Source organism: Mesoplodon densirostris, chromosome 18 (assembly GCF_025265405.1).
Source record: "Mesoplodon densirostris isolate mMesDen1 chromosome 18, mMesDen1 primary haplotype, whole genome shotgun sequence".
Classification (NCBI taxonomy): domain Eukaryota; kingdom Metazoa; phylum Chordata; class Mammalia; order Artiodactyla; family Ziphiidae; genus Mesoplodon; species Mesoplodon densirostris.
This window is the reverse complement of record NC_082678.1, coordinates 37,894,224-37,911,990: the sequence shown is the minus strand read 5'-3', so window position 1 is coordinate 37,911,990 and position 17,767 is coordinate 37,894,224. Positions and strand designations below refer to the sequence as shown.

At 49.1% G+C, this 17,767-nt stretch overlaps 1 pseudogene; it reads left to right on the top strand.

Moving 5' to 3' along the window:
• Positions 1-108: 108 nt before the first annotated feature.
• LOC132479225 (DDB1- and CUL4-associated factor 16-like) lies at positions 109-7,873 on the top strand (annotated as a pseudogene).
• The last annotated feature ends 9,894 nt before the right edge of the window (positions 7,874-17,767 follow it).

Genomic DNA, 17,767 nt, shown 5'->3' with positions numbered 1-17,767 from the left:
GGAGACGAGGGACTGGCTTTCCCCAGGGCTACATGGGGGTCCCAGGAAGAGGGCACTGTGTCACCACGTCCCTCTGCCTAAAATTCTGCCTAAAGTCCACCCACGAACATGCAGGCCTCACCTGAACTGCTAACGTTTCTGACAGTCAAGGTGAAGGAGGAAAGCTGCGAGTTGGGAAGGCTTCAAGAAGGTGGTGCAGAGTCCGAGGACGGCTGCTTTGTCGCAGGAAGCTCTGGTGGGGCTGCCAGGGAGCTCAGGGGCGGCAGCAAAGCTGGTGACGGCCGCCCTACGCGTCCCTGAGCCTCACCACAGCCCTCACCCCACTCTTCAGCCCCGAGGGATCCACAGAAGGCATACTTAAATGTACTTACTGATGCCTCCCACTGATGCCTTCCCAGCTCTCAATGAGTGTATGACCCAGCCCAGAGGTCACCAAGGGTGGTCCAAGCACCAGCAGCAGCAGCACCTGGAAGCTTGTTAGAAATGCATGTTCCTGGTCCACCCTGGCCAGGCGCATTGGAACCTCTGGCATGGGGCCCGGGGACCTGTAGTTCAACAAGCCTGCCTGGTGATGCTGGCACACAAGAAAGTGCTCATCTGCCACCTCCCTCCCGCTGGGTAACAGAGAAAGACCGAAAGGTTAATATTTGCTTCCGGGAAGTCGGAGAAATGGTGTGTGAATGTGTGTCTAGATTCAAAACTGCTGCACCAAACTCTGGGGTCAGTGGAAATTCTGATTCCGGTTTTAGAAACACTCTTTCCACCTCAGTTTGATCCCCCTTTACGGGTGGTTTCTAAAACTTTATTCTGAAGCTGAGGCAGGAGCAAGAAAACAATGGGATTTCTTCTCACTTGGAGCAACCACCAGCCCTGGGCCACAGCCGGCCCCTCTGGAGGCCACTCTGAGGGGCTGGAGGCCCTGCTGCCCCCGGGGCTCCCACCTCACCCAATGCTTGACAGGCAGCAAGGAGAGGATACAACCAGATTCTCTAACTGAGCTGATCTGTACATTGAATTACCAACGGATAGAGTAAAATTTCATTCGTCCTGCTGGAAAATGACCTCCATGCGGCCAAAATCCATCATCTACGCTGTAATTTGGTGCTTGGCTTGTCTGCTGGCAGCAATGGAACCCGCGGCCTCTCCTGAAACTTCCTCTTCCCTCAGCCCCATCCCTCCACTCTCTCCCAGTTTCACCGGCTCCTGGTCAGATCCCGTCCCCCTGCTCCACCTTTAAAGCGAGAGGCCCGGGGCTCTATCCTGGGCTCCCCTTCCTTTCCCCGTCAGCACCCTCTCCCAGGGTGACCCCATCACTGTGCTGTGGCTCCCACCTGTGTGTCTCCAGCCCTGGGCTCTTCCCTGAATGCCAGGCTCAGACGTCCTACCCCACCCTTCCCAGATGTTTTATAGGTGCCTCACAACTACCCTGTTCAAAACTGCTCAGAGCTACCCTGCTCTGATACACACACACACACACACACACACACACACACACACACACACCCCAAAACCTGCTCCTTCATTGGTCTTCCCCATTTCATTTAAGGGCACCACCCACAAACCATTTTCACAGAAAATGAGTCTTTTTTTTCTCTTTCCTTCATCCTCAAGATTCAATTTATCAAGTCATGTTAACTCAGCCTGTAGAAGTATCCTGAATCCGTCACTTCCTCTCCTTTCTACTCTGATGATAGGTGCTGCTGCAGCTGCTGCTGCTACTGTCCCTCCCGGTGATGAGGAGGAGGAGGATAACAGCTCAGGGCATGGATGCTGGGAATCAGTTGCCCAGCCAAGAACTCTATTTCCCCCACCTTGTATCCACAAGATAGAAGGAATCCTTGGACCACCACATGGCAGTTGACCACAAAACACCCAACTGAATTCTACAGGAATGAGAAATGAACATCTACTGTGTTAAGTCCCTGATACGTGGAGAGTTATACACATATAACATCTCGGGATATCATGATAGATTCCTATGGCTTTGCTATGATAATGAACTGGAGGCCAACAGGACTGGCAGAGGGAGATCAGTAAATAAGCTGTTTAGCAACTGGGGGAAAAATTAGGAGAAACTGAAGCAAGTTAGTGGCAGTGAGAATGAACAGAAGGCGACAGAAGGTGACCACAACTAACTATAAGGATGAAGGAGAGAGTGGAGTCTAGGAAGATGCTCGGGCCTCTGACTTGGGCGATGGAGACAAGCAAAAGAGAAAGAGAGCAGGTTTGGGGAAAGGGTGCTTATCTTTATGGGGGGCATCATAGAAAAAGCAGGTAGTCGTGCCCACTGGACGGTTGTCCAGATGACCCTGGAATCCAAGATGGCAGCCATGGTTATAGGCACAGAGATTTGGTAAAAGATGAGGCCAAAGATTGTCATATGTCTCATTTTCATAGGGTGAGTTGAGAAGAGGCATGAGAACGGAACCATGAAAAAAATCAGCATTTAAATCATGAGAGGTGAAGAGGAGCCTGAGAGGGGACCAGGCAGAAGAACTGGAGGAGCCGTCTCAGGAAGTCAAGGGAAATTACCTGCCAAGGAGACTGTGGTAAAATAAAAAAATATGTGGTCTTTGTCCCCTGTTCCTGGCACAGAGATCCTAAAACCTTTGGAGCTTATTGCCTTTTGTGTGCTAATACGATTGCCAGTGGGGGAGCCCTTGATAGCTTCAGGATGGGGGCTGGTGGCAAGAAAGGTGGTCATTAGAAGGTTAGGACTTTTGGTACCCACCACCCCACCAGCCCCTGGAGCAGGGAGAGGGACTGGAGATTGAGTTCAATCACCAATGGCCAATGAGCTAATCGATGGTGGCTACATAAAGAAAACCATAAAAATCCCTCAACGATGGGGTTCAGGGAGTGTCCAGGTTTGTGAACAATCCATGTGCTGGGGATGGCACCCCTGGAGAGGGCATGGAAACCCTGTGTCACCCCCATCTCTTCCATTTGGCTGTATCTGACCTGTATCCTTTACAACAGCGGTCCCCAACCTTTTTGGCACTGGGGACCGGTTTCGTGGAAGATCATTTTTCCACCAGAGGCGGGGGCAGGGGCGGATGGAAGGTTCAGGTGGTAATGCAAGCGATGGTAAGTGATGGGGAGTGGTGGGGAGCGGTGGGGAGCGGTGGGGAGCGGTGGGGAGCGATGGGGAGCAGTGGAGAGCAGTGGGGAGCGGTGGGGAGTGGCAGATGAAGCTTTGCTCGCTCACCCACTGCTCACCTCCTGATGTGCGGGCCAGTTCCTAACAAGGCACCGACCGGTACCGGTCCACAGCCCAGGGGTTGGGGACCTCTGCTTTACAATAAACTGCTGAACATCAGTAAAGCATTTCCTGAGTTCTGTGAGCAAACCAAAGGAAGAGGTGATGGGAACCCCCAAATTTATAGCCAGTTAGTCAGAAGTAGAGGCAGCCCCTTGAACTGAAGTGGGAGCAGTTTTGTGGGGCTGAGCCCTCAATCTGTGGGATGTGATGCTCTCCAGGTAGATAGCATCTGAATTGAATTCACTTGTAGGACACCCAGCTCGGGGTGGAGGATGGAAGAATTGTTTGGTGTGCAAAACCTCACACACTTGGTGTCAGAAAAAAGACATCACAGAGATGGACATGTCAAGGCCACAGAAACGTCAAGAAACTCAAGGGGGCTTCCCTGGTGGCGCAGTGGTTGAGAGTCCACCTGCCGATGCAGGGGACACGGGTTTGTGCCCCGGTCTGGGACGATCCCACATGCCGCGGAGCAGCTGGGCCCGTGAGCCATGGCCGCTGAGCCTGCGCATCCGGAGCCTGTGCTCCACAACGGGAGAGGCCACAACAGTGAGAGGCCCGCGTATCGCAAAAAAAAAGAAACTCAAGGACCAAATAAGCCTGTTGACGTTGACCCTAGGAGCAAGTTTGAGGGCAATTCCATAAGAGGACAGGGTGAAAGCCAGAATTTTGAGAGCTGTGGAGCTCATGGGAAAGGTGGGCATGGGGACAAGGACTGGAGTAACAAATGGAAAGGGAGGCCCGTGAGTGCCAGCACTGCCGCCAGAGGGACATGCTCCATGTCATTCACTCCTCATTGCTGTACACCTATGACATAGTGTCCCTGTTCTGTAGAGGGAGAAATGAGCCTCAGAAACATCAAGCAACCCTCTCAAAGCCTTACATTTGTCAAATGCTGAGGTTAGGATTCAATCTGACTCTAAAGCCAGTGCTCTTAACTGGTGTACGGTTGCCTCCCACCCACTCTCCATGGATGCTGAACCCACAGACACCGGGCCAGCCATAGGGAACTTGAGCATCCATGGATTTTGATAACCACGAGGGGTCCTAGAACAATCCCCCGCACACACGGAGGGAAGACTCTGACTGCACGTGTAGACACCCGGGTGAATCTACAAATAAACTATTAGAATTAGTGAGTTTAGCAAGCTTGTTGGAGGCAAGGACAACATACCAAAATCATCTGCGTTTCTATATACCAGCCAGAAACAAATGACTAAAAGGATACTGTTTACAATTGCTTCAGAAATGCCAAATCCAGGAATAAATCCAACAAAAGATGTGCAAGTCCTCTCTGTAGAAAATTATACATTATTGAAAAAACATGTTTAGACATCTAAATAGATAGAGGGATATGTCATGTTCACTGTAAAAATGACAGTTCTTCTAAATTGGGCTGTAGATTTGATGTCATCTCAACCCGTCTAAGAGTGTCTGCAGAAACTCACAAGCTGATTCTAAAATGTGTTGAATATATGGACATAGGGCAAGCTAAGAATAGAGAAGGTAATCTTAAAGGTGGACAAACCTGAAGAATGCATTATGCTTGAGTTTCAAAACTTATAAAGCCAGAATAATTAGGACAGTTTAGAACTGGTACACAATTGATAAATAGACAAATGGCATAGAATAGAAAGCTCAGAAAAGACCCACTTCTCTATGGCTCTGCAGAGCAGCGAGTGAAGAACATTATTTTCAAAAATGCTGCTAGATCACTTGAATAATCATGTGGAAAAATCATTACATTTAACTCCTACCCTCTCCCAGTACCCAAAAATCAGTCCCGGGTGGGTTGTCCGTCTGTATGTTAGAAGTAAGACATAAAACTTCTAGAAGGTAAAATGGGAAGCTATCTTCATGCCCTCAATGTAGGAAAAGATTTCTTAAAGTTAAGAATTTCTGTTCACTGAAAGATACCATTAAGAAAATAAAAAGGCAAACCTCGGTGTGGAAGAAGACTTTTGTAGTCCATATGACAGAAGAGGGTTTATACACAGAGTATATTTAAAAATTTTTTAAATCCCTATAATCAACCCCCAAAAAAAGACAAAAAAATAGAAAATTGGTCAAGAGACTTTAGGTATATCACAAAAGATGATATTCCAAATGGCAAAATAAACAAAGAAAAAGGTACTCAACCTCTGGTAAATTCACATTAAAACCACAATGAGATAGCTCTATACCCCACCATATGAATGGCTAAAACTTTTTAAGCTGACAAGTAGAAAGAAGACGTAGCACAATGAAAAAGCTCATAACTGCCAGTGGGAATGAATTTGAAAACAGTTGGACCTCATCTACTGAACACAAACATACACCCACTCTTTGACCCGGCAATTCCACACCCAAGTTCAGAACTGTGTAACATGAAAACACACAGTCAAGAAGATTTATAACTGCATTACTTATAATATACCCCAAAACTGGGAATAAACCAAATATCCATCTAGGGTGAAATGGATAAAATACACAGCAGTGCATTCATTCAATGGAACACTGCGTAGCAATGGAAATAAATACGCTACACCTGTGTGCAACCACACGACAGAATCTCACAAACAAAATACTGAAAGAAGCCAGGCACCAATGAGTATACGTAGTATAAGTCCATTTACATCCAGTTCAAAAAGCAGGCCAAATACATATGATCCAGCAATCCCACTCCTGGGCATAAACCTGGAGAAGACTCTAATTCAAAAAGATACATACACCCCAATGTTTATTGCAGCACTATTTACAATAGCCAAGACATGGAAGCAACCTAAATGTGCATCGACAGAAGAATGGATAAAGACGATGTGGTGTGTGTGTATATATATATATATATATATATATATATATATATATAATGGAATACTACTCAGCCATAAAAAAGAATGAAATAATGTCCTTTGCAGCAACATGGATGGACCCAGATTATCATACAAAGCGAAGTAAGCCAGAAAGAGAAAGGCAAATACCATATGATATCACTTATATGTGGAATCTAAAATATGACACAAATGAGCTTATCTACAGAATGGAAACAGACTCACAGACATAGGGAACAGACCTGTGGTTGCCAAGGGAGAGGACAGGGTGGGGAGGGATGGATCAGGAGTATGGGATTAGCAGATGCAAACTATTATATATAGGATGGATAAACAACGAGGTCTTATTGTATAGCACAGAGAACTATATTCAATATCCTGTGATAAACCAAAATGGAAAAGAATATGGGGAACGCGAGCCTTGAGGAGGAGTGACTGTTGGAACAGAGCTGGTGGCGCTAGGCTTAGTCAGGTCTTGCAGCTGGGAATGAGGCAAGGAAGAAGAAAGGATCCTCCTTGGTCTTCTCATTCACAGGTTAAGCCTACCTTTCCAGATAGTCCAACAATTAAGTCACCAGTTTCCAAGGGCATTTGTACTACCTATGGAAAACACTGGATCTGTGCACACCAGACAGATCCTTGACAACTCGTCCCACCATCCCCCTGCACAAAAGTTTCTGCACCAGCAGACAAAGAAGGCGGCCACTGAGTTTCTTTTCATTACCAAATAGATATAATATCCCTGCCAACAAAAAAGAGTACACAAAGTGTCTCTTCATAATTTCACAACCAGTTGAGACCATGCTAAGAAAATCAGCTTGCCTAGATGAGGACCCCTTCTCTTCTTGGGTAGCCAGGATTTGAAGGAGAGACTCTGACCTGTGCCACTGGTAAGTGACTAACTTTTACACACTGAACTGGTCCTGAGAACTAAGCTGTCTTCTTTGTAAGTGAAGAACATACAACATAATCTTGAAGAACTGCACAGTGGTGCGAGCCAGAGGCATACTGTGTGTGTGTAACAGACTGAGAAACAGACAAATGAATCCTATTGAAAGGATTTCTCATCTTCTGCTTCTGTTTGCCAGTGTTAGAGTTTTACTGGCTTATACTGGTAACTTTTTCTGGTACTTTTTTTTCTATACCATTGTTCAATTCTAACAGGTCCTAGAAATCCCTCTCCTGAACCCTTATCAGAATCAGAAAGTGAGGAAGAAGAAAACACTAACTACCTAAATGAGAGTTCTGGGGAAGAGTGGGATTCCTCTGAAGAAGAGGACCCTGTGGTGCCCAATCTAACACCTCTTGAGAGTCTTGCCTGGAAGGTTAAGTGCCTTTTAAAATATTCTACAACTTGGAAACCTTTAAATCCTAATTCCTGGTTGTATCATGCTAAACTAAACTCTTGGATGCTAGCACACCAGTCCATATACTTCGAGAGACTGGACTAAGACATTGTGTACCCAAAATGGAACCAGTTCCTGAATGGCCTCCTCTAGACTCTTGTGGAGTCCCACCTTTTCAAAAGCCCCTTCTGAGTCCCAGCCGGCTTTCTAGAGATCATGCCACTCTAAACGGAGCACTGCACTTTGCCACCAAACAGTTAAGCCGAACATTGAGTAGAGCCACTCCCATACCTGAGTACCTAAAACAAATTCCTAATTCGTGTGTTTCTGGTTGTTGCTGTGGCTGATTAACTAAAACAGTTAAGGAAACAACCCGCACTGAACCCATCAACACTACTCACTCCTACACTGACTTCCAAAAGGCAGTTAACAAACTCCTAACTGCATCACTATAAAGATCCACCGTTCCTTCTCATATCTCTCGTGTTGCCAGTTGAGAAAGGAATACAGTTCCACAGCCCACAGTCGAGAAACTAACGTCTTCTCCACCAAACTATGCCCTGTCCTGATAGGCGAAAATACGATCAAGTACTGAATGTAATACCCAAGAGTCCTGTAATTCAACTACAGAAGATGTGCATTGTGAGAATTCCCTTTGAAAGACCTAAAATGAGAACTTCAGTAGAGAATTAGTCAAAAGGGACCTTATTACAAGAGATAAGTTGACTATTCTCCACGCTCAGTTCTCCCCACAATTTACTCTGCCTATCTAATGGACTTAACTAGATACCTAATTATTAATGGGAAGGAAAAGGAGGCCACTACCCTATTTGTTACCCAACCTTCAGAACAGTCATTGTGGAAAGTGATAAGTTAGCTACTCCCAGTAATACCTTTCTGAGCATACTTTTCTCTGATATTCATTTCTAGGGAGGTAGTTGAATTAAATTGAATAACTAGATTTAAAAAATGGTGGGAATATGGATTTATCTCCCAGTTTTTATATTGGTAGACCTACATATGGCAGGCACCTTTTAGGAGTTCCTATTTTGGGGGGAGGGAGTGCAGTAGTGCAGTAGTAGCCTACACTGCCCCAGACCTATTATGGGACCTGCAGTTATAGCATAAACATTTTATAGGCTCCCACCAGGCTGTCTCTAGCTAACCTGGTTTATAAGATCATACCTGGAGATTAAACAGACACCTGTTCTGTAGGGAATATATTTCCTGCATCTTGGCATCCAGACCTTAGTCAAGAGCAAATAAAACCCATTCCAAATACCAATGGGAAAAAACTAAGAGAGCATTTATGCTAGTGGATTAAAGTATTTCATCTGTATGATGTTTCCTGGAGCAGTACTTCATGCACTTTCCACATCCATTGCAAACTTTTCAGGAACACTTCTAACTTTAAAGAAACTTACTACAGAAAATCTCAGCCTAATACAGTCTGAAGTTGAAGAGTTTTTTTAGCATCATTGTTTTTCTACATCTAGCTGTACATTTTTTTTTCTGGCTGAATAGAAAGCATATGTATCCTTGTAAATGAGTCTTGCTGTGTTTATTTGGATGAGTCAAAACATAGAGATCAACATACATAAAATGCATGAGACCAGTAAGTCTTTTTACACACCTACAATAAAGAGTGAACCTTTGTGTGATCCTGGTTAACTGGGCATCTAAAGGGAATCAGAAAACAGATTGTTAAAGATATATCATATATCCTTCCTTATTTTAGTTTTGCTTTTTCCTATTCTCCATAATTAAGTGCTGTATACACTGTGGCATCAAAAAATGGAAGCATTAATGGAATCACAAATTCTATAAATGTATAGCAACTTTAAGGAGAGAGAAGAATGTTTATAACCTAATGAGTAGTTTCTGCTGAACCTTAGTGGTCTCCTCTTGAGGAAAAAGGAGGGAATTGTAGTAGGTAGAAAAAACTATTTGTTAATGGAAAATTGTTACTGAACTGAAACCATATAATGTTAGTGTAACTGAATGTATCAGTAACTGTTCCTTTGTAGATGTCCTATGAAGTTAGTTTTTAAAATGTTACAAAAACCTCTTTCTTTCTTTTTCTTTCTTTCTTTCTTCCTTTCTTTTTTTTAGGGGAAGGTGGGAAGAGGTAGAGGGGTCTAAAAATTAAAATATGTTGATCGTTATGTAACGATAATATGTTCCTGTGTGTGTGTGTGTGTGTGTAAAAGTGCCTTGTTCATGAACACATTTTTGCTGTTCATTCCCAAAAGAAGCCTTTCCTCCGCTTCCCAGCTGAATAAACCAACAGCTTTGTACATGCAAAAAAAAAAAAAAAAAAGAATATGAAAAAGAATGTCTATATGTGTATAACTGAATCACTTTGCTGTACAGCAGAAATTAACACAACATTATAAATGAACTATACTTCAATTTTTTAAAAAAAGCAGGCAAAATAGTGTTTAGGAATACATTTCCTCAGCGTAAAGCACGGGTATAATTGATTACCATAAATTCAAGAGAGCAGTTACCTCTAAGGATTAAAGAAGAGGGAAGTGATGGGAGGGGGCTGGAGGGGAGCTCCTGGGGGTAGCACTGTCCTACTTCCTGACGTGGATGGTTGTTGTCAGGCGTCCACTTTTGAAAAATCACAAAGATATGAAATGTATGCCTCAGTGCACTTGATGTATTGATATATCTCAATTTTTAAAAAATGCTTTAAAGATATAAGGATGGCAGGGCTAGAAAAAGGAGTAGGGAGGGTGGGCAGGACTGGAGCAAAAGTTGGAAGGGAAAGGGGAAACGGAGGATTGTGGAGGCTAACTGGGTGTCACCCACAACCCCGCCACTGGTGGTAGGGCCACCAGTCTGGGGTGGGTCTGGATGTGGGGGAGGGAGTCTCTTTAGCATCAGAGAGGAGACTTGGGAAGAAGGGTGTGGGATGAAGAAAGAAAGGATCAGGTGTGGTCGAAAAACCAGAGGGCCACGGGGTCGGGGAGGGTCAGGGTCTCGGTGAGCCGGGGCGGCTGGAGAAGAACGCAGAGCCTGGAGACGTCCTGTAGGCAGCCTCCCCCTCAGAGAAGCCCTGGCCACCAGCCAGTGACTTTTAGGCTGTAATTAGCTAATTAGGTCTTGTCTCTCCACAGCCAAAACTAAGTGTCAAAAAACAGAACAAAGTCATTCTTTCCCATGTTCCTAAAAGCCTTGAGAATTACAAAGGTGAAATAAACATTTATGCTAGAAATAAACAATGAAAATTGAAAATCAAAGTGGGCCAAGTATTTGCCAGGCAGCCGGCCTGACCTGCTACACATTCCTGATGTCTGGTTTCAACCACGTGCTCCCCGCCACTTGGCAACCCGTCCTTCCTTTCTCCTTGATTTACCGGCACATTCCCCACAGCGCCAAGCCCTGTGAGCTCTGGGTTCGGCTCCCCATTTTCTCTCTCTGCAGCCCACTCCCCACCACGCATTTACCAGCGGCCATGACGCATGACACTGGCCCGATCCAACTGGAAATGCCTTGTCATCAGCACCCTCCTGTCTTCCCGCATGAGGTCCTGGGGAAGAAACAGGAGCCACTAGCTGGTGGGAAAATCTGAACTGGCACACAGGCTGGCTGAGGTTTCAACAGTGAAGGGCCAACTCAGGAGCAGGCAAAGCAATATTAGAAGATCAAGCAGGCAACAGAGCCAGAGGTCAGAGGGGGACCAGGGACCAGGAACCCAATGCTACAGAGGCATCCAGAGCTTGAACACTGGAGTCAGATGGCGCTGGGCTCCAGTCCTGGTTCTGTCATTTACCAGCTGTGTAACTTTGGGCAAGTTACCAACCTCTCTTGGCCTCATTTTTCTCTAGTGAAGTGAGGATGTGGATGGGCATGGGGATGGGGATGTGGATGGGGATGGAGACAGGGATGGGGATGGGGGTGGGGACTGGGGTGGGGATGGAGATGGGGATGGGGTGGGGTGGGGGAGGGGTACAGAGGTGAGGATGGGGTGAGGATGGAGGTGGGGAGGGGAGGGGGATGGGGGAGGAGTGGGGATGGAGGGGGAGGGGGAGGGGTGGGATGGGGTGGGGAGGGGAGGGGTGGGGATGGAGGTGGGGAGGGGGAGGGGGTGGAGGTGGGGAGGGGAGGGGTGAAGATCCATATGCCAGGCAAGCCTTCAGGTGTGAGAGGCTGATACATCCTTGTCGCATGAGATGCTGAGCCTGTTAAAGGCAGAGAGCAGCTCCTGGCCTGGGCTTGGTGCTTGGCACCTTCTACCTGCCCCTTTTGCTAGTCAGGGCTCATTCCCAACAGCACCAGCACAGTGTCTGGGCGTGTGAGCAATCTGGGTGCTTGGTGACCAGCCCGGGACGGAGAGCAGCTGTGCTGACATCCACTTTCCACGGTCCGTCCCCTCCGCACGCCCCGCCCATTGGCCCTACTCCCTGCTCTCATCACCAGCATTTTCCAAATGTCCCTCCCTTTCTGCTTTCAAACATCCCCAAGTCTCCCCTCCCCTAGAGAATTCTTCTCTTGACCCCAAGCTTCCCTGACTTCTATTTTCCTCCTTTTCTCTGCCAAAACTCCCCAGGGAGCATCCTGTACCAGCTGCCACTCCTTCCTCACTCCCCAAGGCCCAGCAGCCTGGCGCCCACTGACAGCCTCCGGGCGGGAAGGACAGAATGCACAGCCTCGGGGCTTCCTTGGTGGCGCAGTGGTTGGGAGCCCGCCTGCCGATGCAGGGGACACGGGTTCGTGCCCCGGTCCGGGAAGATCCCACATGCCGTGGAGCGGCTAGGCCCGTGAGCCATGGCCGCTGGGCCTGTGCATCCGGAGCCTGTGCTCTGCAGCGGGAGGGGCCGCAGTAGTGAGAGGCACGCGTACCGCAAAAAAAAAAAAAAAAGAATGCACAGCCTCGGAGGGGCTCGAAAGTGGGAGGGTGGGCACACACCCATACAGGGATGCACACACAGGCGCACACACATGCACACACAGACACACACGCACACAAACATGTACACACAGGCATGCACACAGAAATACAGATGTACACACACAAACACATGCATACACATACACGGAGACACACACACACACAGAGACATACACATACACACACAAGCGCATAGAGGCACACAGAACTACAGACAGAAATACACAGGCACAAAGACACACAAACACAAAGAAACACACACACAAACATGTAAACACACAGGCACATACACAGATACTCACAGTCACACACACACAGACACAAAGACACACACAGACACAAAGACACACACACACTAATCCATTCCAATACGACAGCCGAGGGCTTGCACTCTGACCAGAGAGAGGAGGAGGGACCCCCGGGGCCATCTCTTGCTCAGCCTGAAGGCTCCAGACCCCTCATGGAAGCACCAAGAGTGCAAAGAGAGGCCGCTGGAATCGCTGCCCTGCAGGCAGACCCAGGCCATATGGGCCTGACCATCCACAACTGGGGAGGAAGCATCTTTATACCCTGCACAAGTCCCAGCTGTGAGCGCTCAGAAGACACCCCTGAAATAATGTCAGCTGAAAAGGAGGGAGCGAAGTGCTGGTGGAGGCCTGGAGGAAGACTGTGACCTTGGGACCCAGAGGGTCAAGCGTGCAGGACCAGCTCCCTGACCCCAGGCTGGTCAGTGACCATCTCCCAGACACGGGGCAGAATCCGAACTGAACCCCGGGCTCTGGCTCCCTGCGTTCTTGCCCCTCACCTTCCTGCTTCTCTCTCACCAACTGCACGCAGCTCAGCAAGAGCAGAAGCAGAGCTGCCGCCGGCATAGAGACAGTGGCCTCTGGGGGCGTCTGGGTTGTGGGCCCAGGCCCCCCTCTCCCGTGGAAAGGAGTCCTCGCTCCCCTTCCCCTCGCCCGTCTACACTGTGGCCTCACTGATCTCAAGGTTTACAGACTGTTGTGTTTATTTACTGACCCTTTTTCCTCCTGTTCTTAATTATTTTTAAGTAAGCAACTGCAATATTCATCACCAGTTTTTTAAAAACCTTACTGTCCGGATGGCTGTAACGACCTTCTCCCCTATGGGTTCCTACAGGTTCTTAACCGTCAGAGTTAAGGAGATGCTTTCCCAGTCCTGGCCGAGCATCTTCTGGGTCCTGAGCTCTGAGGGAACGTGATAGGAGCCCCGCCCCACACCGCCAGCAGGAAACGTGGGTATGTTTTGTGTGTTTGTTTTGGTTTGTTTTGCTGCTCAAGTAGACTTGTCGCCTTGACTGCACTGTGGAGTCACCTGACCGTTTTTAAAAACATGCCCGAGTCCTCTGCAAAGTTAATCAGACTCCGGACCTCAGTAGGGTTACAAGAGTCCGGGGGCGGCGGGCAGAGTGCGACCAGACCAATCGGGAACCGGCAAGGAATGCGGAGGCTCCAGGACGGCTCCTGCTGTGAAGGGCTCGGCCTCGGGCCGGTTGGGTCTGTGCTTTTTTCACATTCATCCCTGACTCTCCTCTCCGGGACACCTGTAGTTCCAAGGTGTGAGATAGGACCCCCACACACACCCAACTGTTACCTGAGATGCTTCTGCGGTTCCCCATACTTCCTTCAGTTTCCTGGTGGTTCTCCTGCCCAGGCCTTACTTCTCCCCCGCAAACGTCCCCCAGTCCTGGATCCCACTTCCCCTCGGTCCTCTATTTGCTGCCACCAGCCATCCTCTCTCTGCTGCCCCCAGGTGGTCCAGGAGCCTGGAATCAGAGTAAATGGGGCATTGTGACATCAGCACTTGCCATGCTCCCTGCCCTGGAGACTTCTGCCCTTTTCTCTTCTTCCCCAGGGAGCTCAGCCAGCTCCAGGGTTAGCCCAGGTACTGTGTGCACGACCTCACTTGGGTCTCTGCCCCCAGAGGAGCAAATACAAAACCTTACTCTGCGCCAGACCCAGCCAGATGGAGAGCAGTGGTCGCCTGCCTCCGTGTGGTCACCTGGAAGGTCTATTGAGACTCGGTTTGCCGGGTCCCACCCCAGAGTTTCTGATTCAGTAGATCTGGGGTGAGGCCCAAGAATTCACCTCCCCAACAAGCTCCTTTCAGCGGAAATAAGCCTATTTCTCTGGAAATAAGATGCTCTTTGGATGAACAGCAGAGAATTGCTGTCACCAGAAGCTGATGGGAATCAGCCCATCTCCTCCACTCCAGTGACATGTCCATGTTTCTGTAAGGAATGTTCAACGTGTAAATTCCAACCTCACCTGAGACCTCAACTCTGGAAAAGTTCCCCACGATTCCAGGAGGACCCAGCACAGGGCAGTGTAATTGTGGGTGTCAGCTTGGGACCCACCTGAGAGCCGGGCTGGACTTTTCTGCTGCAGAGTCATCACGCCCCAGGTCGTCCCTCCCAGATGCCTCTCCCAGTATCCACTCTTCTCCATCCCCCCATGGCTCTGTCCCTGCCTGCAACCTGCCCAGCCAGGAATCCAGCGTCCTCTGGCCTCTCTGCACCCAAGCAAGCACTTCATCTCCCTCACGATGGTCAGCAATGTCCCACTGTCTCCAGGGTTCTCTGGCGCGTGCTGGGGAAAGCCCAGGACCAGGAGGCAGACGTGTCTCTCTGTGTCACAGCCTCATCACTTAGTGGCAGGAAAACACACACCCAAGTGTTCTGCGGCACAGACCCACGTTTCCTCCTGCCCACGAGCCAAAGCCTGGTTGCTGTCCTTCTCTGAAAGCCTTCCTCTATCCATCCTCTCTCCAGATTCTAGTTCTTCACGTCCCGTCCCTCTCCCTGGGCATCCTTCCCCCTGCTAGGACCCCGAGTCAGTGGGGCCTGCCTGTCACCTCTCCTCGGGCACCATGAAGGGCATTAATAAGAGATGGAGCCTGCAGGGCCTGGCTGTGCGGGCACACTGTGGGGTCTGCACGGGCAAGGAAGGAGATGAGTTCGGAGAAGTTCCACCCTCTCTCCCGGCGGGTCTAGGGAGACTGTGGACACCTTCGTGTGCAAAGGCCAGGGGCAGCGGTAGGTTTGCAGTGTTGGGGGTGGCAGGTGACCACGGTTTCACAAGAACTTCCACAGACACAACCCATAAAGCCTTCCACAGCTTGAAGTGGCTCTTTGAGCTCTTCACAGGACTAACGCTGCAGGTGACAGGGCCCAGGGCCCAGCTGGGAGCCAGGTCCCTGGACCGACCAGTTAAAGAGCCTTTGGGGAGTGACATCAGCCCCACCACCTGCCAGCACACAGGGGAGGCCATGATGCTAACCACACCCGCGTCTATGTCGTTCATGGCGAGGCTCCAAATCTCACAGAGAAAATCCATGGCCCGAGTTATTTTCCTCCTACAGGGCCTGCTGGGCCTTTGATTGTCGGCTTTGGAGAGGTGCATTCTTCCCTCCTCTGTGGGCAGCAAATTCCCCGAGAGTCAGCACGCTGTGCCTCTGGGCTTATCCCCCGACTGCTATCACCTCAGAGGGACCAGCCGAGGCAGTGTCAGACGCCCCAGGGCTTCCAGGGTCCCTGGTGAACCCGACCGGCCTCAGCAGGTGCTGAGCCCAGCCCTTCCCTTCACTGACGGCACAATGAGTTAGGGCACCCGGGGGTCAGGAGCTGGCTTCGGGTCACCCGTACACACACCCCGTGCCGGGGACTGTCCTCAACTTCCCACACACTCACCGATCTGACGTTCAAAATCTCCTCCACGGCCTAACAGGTAGGTTCTACTACTTTAGCTTGACAAGTGAAGACACTGAGGCACAGAGACAGTGAGTGAGTTTTCCGTGGACACACACTCTGTAAGTATGAGAACAGACTCCAGAACATACGCCACCGAGAAGGGGAAGCCCAGGCAACTATCTGCATCAATTCATCGTGAGGTCCCACTCGAAATCCATGGGGGGACTGCCCGGACCCCTAGCTCCCACCTCTCCTGCAGGCCCTCCTCTTTCCCCTCCCCCTTCCCAAATCACTGGCTAAACAGACTCAGAAATGTCTCTTTAGCACTCAGACTTTCTAGGAAAAATGAGAAGAAAATCAGTGCTTTGGGTCAGAAGTTGATCAAACCTCTCTCTGGGTCCTCAAGTTGCCTTCCAGGTGCTAAACACCAGCACACATCACCCCTCCCTACGAGAGTCCCCCATGGCCCTGCACCTCCACTTGAGTAAGTCAAAGATGGACAGATGATCCCAGCAGGTGGTCCACTGCCTGGTCTCTGACCTGTGGCCTGGCCTGGAACAAAGAGAGGACCTGGGCCAACCCAGTTCTCTCGGGAACGCCAAGAGGAGGGAAAGAAAGGCCTGGCACTGACAGCTGGAGCCCAGCTGAAAGGATGTCCTGAGGAGCACAAGGCCATGAGGGGTCACGGCAAACCCAAACAAGGCCTGTGGGCTGCCATCGGTCCACCCACCTCTTAAGTCTCTTTTATTGTACAGGTTTGTACAATAAGAACTTTGGTTCCTTGTGTGTAGAAGGAACTGAGTTTCCCCGGTCTGGATTGTACTGATGACATCCCCATGGTGTCCTTGAACTACGTGTTCCTCTGTCCCCTATGAACTGGCTATAAGGTAGAGAGCCTTGACCGGGTCCAGTTTTGCTTTTCCAGAATCGGTGTTGTAAATATCAGCAGGCATGTCGTCTACTCGGTAGTGTCTCCTTTTGTGATGTTAGCAGCTGTGGATGACCCATGACTAGAAAAGTTACTTCATGGGCAGTTTCAACAGGTAATATTCTAATTCTATCATTCCTTCTTCATTTTTCATCCAGAGCTCTTTTATAAGGAGACACTTCTCGCCGACTCCTTGGCTACACTGAGGCGCAGTTCATGGGAACAGCAGGACAAATCCTGGATTGTTTCCCCTTATCAGTTTTCTTTTCTTTTTTGGCCGTGCCACGAGGCTTGTGGGACCTTAGTTCCCTGACCAGGGATCGAACCCATGCCCCCTGCAATGAAAGCACCGAGTCCTAACCACTGGGACTGCCAAGGAAGTCACTATCAGTTTTCAAAATAATAACCTGGGTGCTTTGCATGCCCCAAAAGTGACTAGAGTTATTGGGTTTTGTAATGAATTCATGGGTTTAAATATATTTGAATTGTTTCAATCCATTACAGCTCTTATTCTTAGGGATGTTCAAGTATCCCTCCTCTAGCCAGTCAGAGCCTTTTCACACTGGTTCCTGAGTCCTTTTGACATGACCCTCGAGGTCTTTGATAGCTTCCTTGCTATTTTTACAACAAGCTGCTCCAGGCTCATCTACAACATGAGATAAGCAATTTCCCTAAGGAGCCCTCTTCCTCTGGTGGGGATTGGTTGCCAGAGGCTGCATGGAGACTCACTCCCACTGCTGTCTGTGGACCTGTCCTCACCCCTCCAGATGTTCTATGCAGGACCTTCCTGCAAAGCCCCGCCCAGGGACAGC